This window comes from Oryctolagus cuniculus, chromosome 15, assembly GCF_964237555.1.
Source record: "Oryctolagus cuniculus chromosome 15, mOryCun1.1, whole genome shotgun sequence".
Lineage (NCBI taxonomy): Eukaryota > Metazoa > Chordata > Mammalia > Lagomorpha > Leporidae > Oryctolagus > Oryctolagus cuniculus.
Window position 1 is genome coordinate 69,606,635 of NC_091446.1, and position 8,379 is coordinate 69,615,013.

The following is an 8,379-nucleotide window of genomic DNA, read 5'->3' on the forward strand; positions in this document are numbered from 1 at the left end:
AAACAGCAGGTACTGAATAAATGTTGCAGTCAAGTTAATGGAGCCAGGAGCCAAGCATCCCTCCTGGAAGAAGACTTATTGTGAAATATGTAAGAGAGAAGGAGGTGGAAAAGGAGGAGAGAGAGAGAGAAAGAGAGAGAGGTAGAGGGAGAGAGAGAGAGAAGGAGAATGAGAAAGGAGGAAAAGACAGAGAGAACATGGGAGAGCAAGAGAGCTAGGGACAGAGAGAACGGGAGAGAGGAGGGAGGAGAGAGCGGGACGGAGGGAGAAGCGGAGGAGATACAGGGAAGGAGGGGAGGCTGGAGCATCCCGGCGGCTCCGAGGGTTGTCTCCCCTTGTCTGTGCGGGGTTCCCAAGCCTCACCTCTCTTTGGAGACCGCAGTGGGGGAGGAAGAGCGGCGGGGGGGAGGGGGGCGGCCGCGTCTCGCAGACGCCCTGCTGATGTGGCAAGTTTGCAGAGCCCGGCTTGCACAGTTTGTGGAAGCCCGTGAACCTTGAAATAGAAACGCGGGCCTCTTCTTTCATCTCTCTGCGATTTGATAAAGTGTAAGGTAAATGAATGCAAAACATTTTCCCTTTAATTACACAAGGAGAACCAGGGAGGGGCGAGGGGCCGGGGCCACCGGGAATCCACGCTCCTAAGGCAATGAAGCAGAAGAGGGAGAGGCTGCCTCAAGACCCCTGGGAGATTGTAGATGGGGCGGGGGGGGGGGCAGCCCCCGATGTGAAAGGTTACCATGACAACCCCCCAGCACCCCGTGGCTGGGGCAGGGGACCCTGCCTTCAAAAGGCTAAGGACTCAGGTGAGGAAGAAAGGCCAAGATCCTGACGGCAGGGCCTGGCGCAGGCACTGCCTGTGTCCCCCCACCATGGCCAGGTCTGCCCCCATGGACTTGACCCTCTAGCACGGAGCTGGGTAAAGCAACTGCACCCTGGCCCCACATTCAAGTGGTCTGCAAAGGTGCATGGACAATGTCTAGGACAAAGCAACTCAGCACTGATTCCCAGGTATTTTTGAATCAAAATAAACCGGTCCTTTTTTCAAGAACTTAGTGAAGTGCACAGATAGGCGAGACACGGGGCCTTGGGGCCACCAAGGGTGGGAACGTTTCTCCTGGATATTTGAACATCTTTCATGTGTCATACGAAATTACCAACTGAAGAACTAGCCCGCCGTAGACTAGTTCTAGTTTGTTATTCCGGGTGCAGATTCCAGCCTTTTGAGGGCCTCCAAGCCTCCTTCCCTGGGCATGGTCTCCAGAGGCAGCTCCTGTCCCACCTGTGGCTGCCGCCGCGTGCTCCTCTCCTCCAGACACCCCTCCCCCGTATCTGCTCCTCCCGCTACCCAGCCCAGGCGGCTGGCTACTTCCTGCAGGAGCGCGTGGCGAGGGGGGACTTCAGAGTCCCAGTGTCACGTTATTCTGGTTCCCGGGATCTCTGGCCGCCTTGCTAGCTGCTAGGAAACCCCTGTTCAGTGTGACTGGGCTATGACTCGTTAAAGGAAACCTTGGTCTGGCTAAGGAGAACGGAGCCACGGTGCTGGAAGGCGAGGGTCTCCGCGGCTGCGGCCAGGCCTGTCCCAGATGGCCAGTCCCTCACAGGACGCTGCAGGAAGCCCCAGAGCGGATTCCTCCCCAGATGGAGCCGATTCTGCCAACAGCTCGATTTCTGGCCTGCGGGACTGGGAGCCCACACGATTCCCTTGTTTAAGTCGGTGGTTGGTGGCACTCTGGTCACACAGGGTCACACCTGCTGGATGGGAGTGAAGGCTGGGGGCCTGCTGGCCTGGTCTTCATGCCCAGCTCTGTGCCTTACTCATGCAGGGGAACTCGCACAAAGCCCCGCTTCCTCTTCTGTGAGGAGAAGCAAGAGCTGATGTGGTCTCTAGGGGTCTCCAGCTCACCCATCCCACAGGTCAGTCACACGCTCCTTTAAGACGACGGTAAGTGCAGTGGGCATGTGGCACAGGGGGTTAATCTGTTGCTTGGGACGCCTGCATCCCGTGTCCAAGTGGCCTAGAAGTCCCGCTCTGCCTCCGATCCAGCTTCCTTCTAATGCGCATACCCGGGAAGGCAGCAGCTAAAGGCTTAAGTCATTGGGCCCCTGCCACCCATGTGGAAGACTCGGATGGAGTTCCTAGCTCCTGGCTTCGGGCTGGCCCAGCCCCAGCTGCTGCTGGCATGTGGGAGTGACCCAGGGGACAGAGCTCTCTGCTCTTAACCCTGTGTGCCACAACGCTCGCCCCGTTCATGAACCTTCCAAAGGCCCCTCGGAAACACAGGTTCAAAACTTGGGCACCAGAATGAACTCATTCTTCAATGTTGCCATTCGTGAACCAGGTCCCCTGCTACTTGAGCCATCCTAATTGAACTGTGCACTTGAAGGGCCTCCTGCCAGGCGTGCCAGGGAAGGGGTGCGGCAGGCAGGGCTAAGGACTCTGTGTTCTGGGCTGGTTGCTGCTGTAGACTGGGTGTCCTGATCCATTCTGCTCACCAGGCCCCTCATGGAGGAGGAGGGGCAGGGCTGGCGAGCACAGCTCCTGGGGTGAGTGGGGGCTACGGGGGTGCAGTGGGTAGGACCAGGACAGCCACTGTGCCTGTGGCCAACGGTCTCTCCGTGGCCCACGTGGCGGTGTACACGGCCACCCTCTCTGTACCAGGAGACACAGGAAAGGAAGCTGCTGTTTGACAGTTCCATCCTCCCCTGTCCTGCTCCTTGGTGCTACTGAGTCAGGATCTAACTAAATCGTTTGTTACTCCGGGTGCAGATTCCAGCCTTTTGAGGGCCTCCAAGCCTCCCACCCTGGGCATGGTCTCCAGAGGCAGCTGCCTCCTGCCGCTCCCTGCAGGCTGCACGGCCAGGCGTCATATAAACTAGGGTGGGCTTCTGGCGATATTGACAGCTAACTCATGCAGGGGCTTGTTGCGACAGAGCGTCAGTGCCGTGTTGGGAGCATCGTGTGCTTCTCTTTCTCTGCAGGGAAAACAAAAGAGAAGAAAGAAAACCCAGCACCAACACGTGGAAAAAACCACCAGCAAGTGGAACGCGTCTTTGAAATGATCACAGAAAAGCAGAGGATGAGATTGCAAAAAAACTTTTGTACCAAACCAATTTAGCTTTCAATTCTATTCTGTGTGAAGCTTTGCAAGTCTCCGTCGAGCCCAGCTACCGCCAGTGTGAAGTCGCGAGGTCCCTTTGCTGTGGACTGTCGGCTGTCCAGCTCCAGCCTGGGTGCCCTGTAGGGGTGGCGGAAGAGCCCCGGCAGTGGAACCTGCCTGGGGAACAGGGCGGGTGTCCTCCTCCATCCCTGCCTGAGCAAGGCTCTGGCTGGGGTTTCAGTGAAGAGCGGAGAGTGGGGAGTTACTCCACGGTGTTGACCTGGGCCAAGGCGCTCGCCCGACCCCTACGTCAGCATCTGCACGTGGGTATAGCTTACGCGTCAGTACGTGGCTGCTACCCAGATTTCCATGCCAGGAGGGAGCCGGCCAGCCCCTGAGAAGGCCAGCAGCCCTCAGACGAGCCTTTTCCTTAAGGGCCTGATCCAGGACATGGAAGCTGGATGTGTGGAATTTGAAGCTGATGTGACTGTGAAAGAAAGAGGAATGAGCTGGATGAAAGTCTGAGCCAAGGATCCTTCACCAGGTAAGAACAGCAAGTGTCAACCAAGCAGCCGAAACCGGCCGGCAGGATCTCCGTTCCGGGCCTGAGCCCCCCCCCCCCCCAAAGCTGATGCACCTGGAGCCGGCCTGCACACTCAGAGGTGCCCTGAGTTGGAGAGGTGCACCTCAGATCAACCAGCAGTCAGAGGAGGGCTGCTCCCAGGGAGGAGGCGTGGCCTTGGACAAGGCAGGTCCTCTGCACCAAGTGTGTTTCCTGGAGAGAGGCTCAGCCACGAAGCCACAGCGGGCAGCTCTGCTGGCAGCCGTGGGAGTGAGCGCTGGCCCTGCAGGGTGATCTTGGCGGGTGTCACTGCAGCCCACCCCTCGCACCCTTCAGATCCACCAAGACTTGCATACACATGCTGGGAGCAGACTCACTCTGGCCCCAGGGTTCTGGTTGTCCCATAAACCCAGCGCAGCCCCCAGGCATGCAGGAGGCACTCCTACTGCTTCCCCTCCACCCCGGCTGGATTCAGCTCCCAACACCTGTGCTCACCTCTGTGGCTCCACACGCGTGCTGCCCAGAACCTGGTCCCTGAAGGCTCTGACCCCCGGCTACCACCGCCTCTCAGGCCTCTCTCTCTGTCCCCAGGACTTCCTGCACAGATGTCTGTGCTTCTCAAATTACTGTCAAAATTGGGCAAGAAATAGTCCTCTTGGTGCCAAACGTAGTCCTCTATCCTCTGTGTGTGTGTGTGTGTGTGTGTGTGTGACAACAAACCCACTTCCTCCTGAGAAGCAAGGTCCCTTAATACTGCTGGGGTCGTCTGTCCTTGCCTGCTGGTTTGTCAACATAAGCAGCTGAGAGGGACTGGGTGACATCGTAGCCTAAAGGACTTGCAGCCCCACAGAGCCCAGTGTTGTGGAGACGGGAAGCACGGGTTCCACACGTGGGTCCCCAGGAGGGTTGGCATACAGGAGGCCTTATTAATCCCTCCTGCTACCTCTTGCACCCCATCCCATGCATCCCACCTCGCAGGGAGGGAGCACCCTGTACCTGAGCAGACTGTGTACTGCTGCCTTCTGGACAGTGACGTCCTCGGCTCACAAGCGTCATCCCCAAAGTGGTGTCTCAGCTGCACTTCCAAAGACTGTCTCCCGACTACGTCAGGGTGGCAGCGTGGGACAGGCCCAAAGGAGCGTGTGGGCTGATGCCCACTGCCCTGGCTCCTTTGCTCAACAGTGGTTCTCTTCACCGAAAGCAGTGCTGCATGGAATCCCAGGCCCTCGGAAGGCGATGCAGTGTCCCTGCAGACAGGAAAGGCAAACCCATACCAGAATGCATGCCGTCCCGATACAAGTGCATCAATTCCCCTGTGAGAGTAAAATGGGTTCAGTGGACTCAACTTGCCACCCAGCGGCCAGTTGGTCTCCTTGGAGGAGGGTGCCACACCGGTGCCTCAGCACTGGTCTCCTCTGCTGGTAGGGTGGACATGTGACATTGGATTACCAGGTTAGCTCGGTTGAGCAGGGAGTCACTGCTGTGGGGTCTGTGTGTTGCCTCTGTCCTACCCCCTCCTCCCTATACACAAACCCACTGGTGCCATCCAAAGACGGCCTGTGTCCAAGGCTGACATTGACCATTGGACTCATTCTGTCCACCTGGGGCCTATTCCATTGGGCGTGCAATCCAAAGGGTGCAGCACCTGATACAAGGATAGTCCCACCCCTGACCACGCACCATGGTTCATCCACAATCTGCACGCCTCTTCCCTGAACCTTCTTACCACTTCTTTCTCTTTCTCTTTCTAGACCTGTGGCCGGGGCTGACTCACTTGCTGTGTCACAAGAGTCTATGTAAGTCCTATCTCAGGCCATTTCTCTTTCAATGCAAACCTGATGAGCAGGCGCACTGGCTGAGGTTTTGCCCACTGGGAGGCACCCCCATCCCTGCTGCTTTCCAGGCCCTGAGCGGGGCCGGGGTCTAGCAGCGGTTCTTTTCCAGCGTGCACCTTGAAACCAAGTCGACCCATCCATGAACAGCTTGGTGTTCTTAAGGGACCCCCCGATAGAGGCACCGGTGAGCACTAGGCAACAAGGGTGGGTGACGTGGCAGTGTGGGCTTCCTTCTCGGGCAGTCTGCTGGTGGCGACCGGGCCTGCTTATCCTGATCCCAGGGGTACAACTTACCCATCACGGCTGTCATCGTCAGTGTTACAGCGTGGTGGCTCTGCGTGAACGCAGCCCAGGCTGCACAGCATTGACTTCAGCGTCACTTAGTGGGACCACCTCTACCAGGCCTAGCCGCACGCTAACGGCTGTTTGTCTCTAGTGGGGGAGTCTCTGCTACTAATCGCATGGCCTTGTGCCACAACGCGAGGCTTCTGTACAGTAATTCTCCTCTTAGAGCTACCTATAAGCCCTGCCTTGCTGCTTTCCTCCCAGGGACATGCACCCCTCGTGGGGCTCACAGCTTACACAGGCACCAAGGCCTGGCACAGACCAACCTGCAAGGTAGCAGCCTTCCACGGCCCTCAGCAAATGGGCTGGGGCAGCTTTCCCAGCTGGGAAATGTGTCCCTGCGAAACGCACGTGGTGGGAACTTAACCCCCAGCACCACGGTGTTGGGAGTCGGGGCTTCCTGGCAGGTGTTTCGGCTTTGGGATCAGAGCTGTGGTGGAACTAACTCCACTATCTCAGGGGTGAGTTCCTCGCCGAGGGGTGAAGTTGGTTCTCTCTTGCCTTTCCGCCGTCTCCCATGAGATGGCACAGCAAGGACACCCCAGAGGCTGCCCCCTTCATTACGGATTTCCCAGTTTCTAGGATTGCGAGAAATACATTTCGGCTCATTGTAAATCACCCGGTGTGCCGTATTCTGGCGTGGCCCGCATGGCGGCCTGGGGCCCGCCGCGCACTGTGCTTCCCTCCAAGGGGTGATTGCAATAGCTCGCCCTCTCCATTGGAGGGGACTTCCTGCCATGCCGCGAGCACCCAGCTCCTCAAGCGTTCACTGCTCATGGCCCCCTAATTCTTTGCAGGCTTATTCCCCGCTCCTGGGCACACACCCGCCTACGCCAGGGCTCTGGCATGCTTCCCTCTCCTTCATCATCCAGTTCTGTTGACCTGATGTCACCGATTCTGCAGGCCAATGAAATTCCCTGCGATTGTCTGGACAGTTCTAGACCGCTCCGACCATTCCACGCGAGAGAACAGGCGTGCCCGCCAACCCCTTCCATCTGTGTGATTTGCCACCCGAAGAGAGCGAGCCCCAGACGCGCCCAGCCTAACTGTGGCCGTGATGACGCCCGTCCCTGTTTATCAGCTCTGAGTATTGGCCCCAGTCGGCCTGGAACAGCATCAGCCACACAGCAGCCGCGTGACTCCTGCATGGAGACCTAGGCTGCACCTCCGCAGCGGGCTGGCTCAGGGCCAGCAATGGGCAAGGAGTCCTTCTCGCTCCTCCTTCTTTTCTTGCTCCTCCTTCTCCTCCTCATTACCCTCCTCCTCCTCCTCCTCCTCTTCCTCTTCCTTGTTCTGGCTGTTGTTTAAACTGGAGCCACCGCTCTCAGCCTTCTGACCGTCCATCCTTACTTTCCTGGTAGGAGTAGCTCAAGCAATCCCCTCGTGAGCTGTCCCAAGGGAAGGGAGACAGCCCATCCCCATCACGTGACCTTGGGGATGAAGCGGCAAACGTGTGAACTGCGGGGGAACGCCTGCCGACCTGCGTACCCTCTCCTGCGAGCATCGCAGTCTACGCCCCAGACCCCGAGACCTGCAGCTGCTGCTGCGGCCTTCCTGTTTTGCGTCCACCCGGCTCCGGCCATCAAGCATGCGCCCGGCCCCTGTTCTTTCCTTCCAAGGCCCTCGCCTGCCAGGTGGCAGCCGCGTGCTGCAGCCAGCTCTCCCAGGGCCACGCCTGGCCTGCAGAGGATGCAGCCCCGAGCTCCTGCCGGACGCTGGTACCATCTGTCCCTGTGGTGCTGTCGGGCCCTCCCGTGGAGCGGTAGGCTTCTCCAGCACGCCCACCCCTCAGGCACTTCTGAGCCCCCTGAATGGCTCGTTCTCCTTTCCCAGGGTCCTTTTCAGCGTGTGAAATCCTGCATGCAGCCACAGGCATCCCAAATGATCAATCTTACGCCCCCGGCTTGCCGTGCCCTGGTCCTGAGGCAGCACCCTCAGAGCAGTGGGCATCCCTGTGGCCGCTGGCTCCTGCCCCTGCCCTCCCTTTGAAGGCCGAGTGGCCTGGCCCTAGTTATCAGCCACAGTGTCCAGGAGGGGAAGCAGCCCCTCTGGCAGGTCCAGAGCGTCCAGGAGCCCTGAGGCTGCCAACCGCTCAAGGTCATGGTCGCAGGGATCCCCATCCCATGTCTCTGGCCCTGCTCCTTCTCACCCAGAGCTGGAAGCCCAGCAGAGCTGGCTTGACCCAGGTGGAGAATTCAGAATCTACTTTGGCGCTCTCCCCTTATAGTTAATCCTCAGTCTTGGACATCAGCTTTCTCTTCCTTCCAGCTGTTGGGGAGGTGCATCGCTTTGTATGGAGCCCAAGGAGCCCAGGACTCTCACACACTTTGCTTCACATTCGTAATTCATCACCTCCAGCCTTTTGTGGCTTGGTTTCCCATCCATGGATTGCATTCAGCAAGAGCCGTACAATTTCGTTGTCCTCATAATTACTAATTTCCCCAGTCCCCAGCTTGCAACCTCCTGAAACACACAGCCTGCCCTGCACTCCCTTCTAGCCCCGTGGCTCCACCAGGAAAACTTGGTGCCCATTGTGCCC

The 8,379-nt window shown here is 58.4% G+C and overlaps 1 long non-coding RNA gene across 1 annotated transcript; it reads right to left on the bottom strand.

Annotated features, from left to right (window-relative positions):
* Window positions 1–1,890: 1,890 nt before the first annotated feature.
* On the bottom strand, window positions 1,891–6,697 carry LOC127487093 (uncharacterized). The gene is made up of 4 exons (XR_007913606.2): window positions 5,790–6,697; window positions 4,657–4,907; window positions 4,156–4,286; window positions 1,891–3,585 (listed from the first exon to the last, which is right to left on the bottom strand). It is a non-coding gene; the product is annotated as an uncharacterized lncRNA (long non-coding RNA).
* Window positions 6,698–8,379: the final 1,682 nt, after the last annotated feature.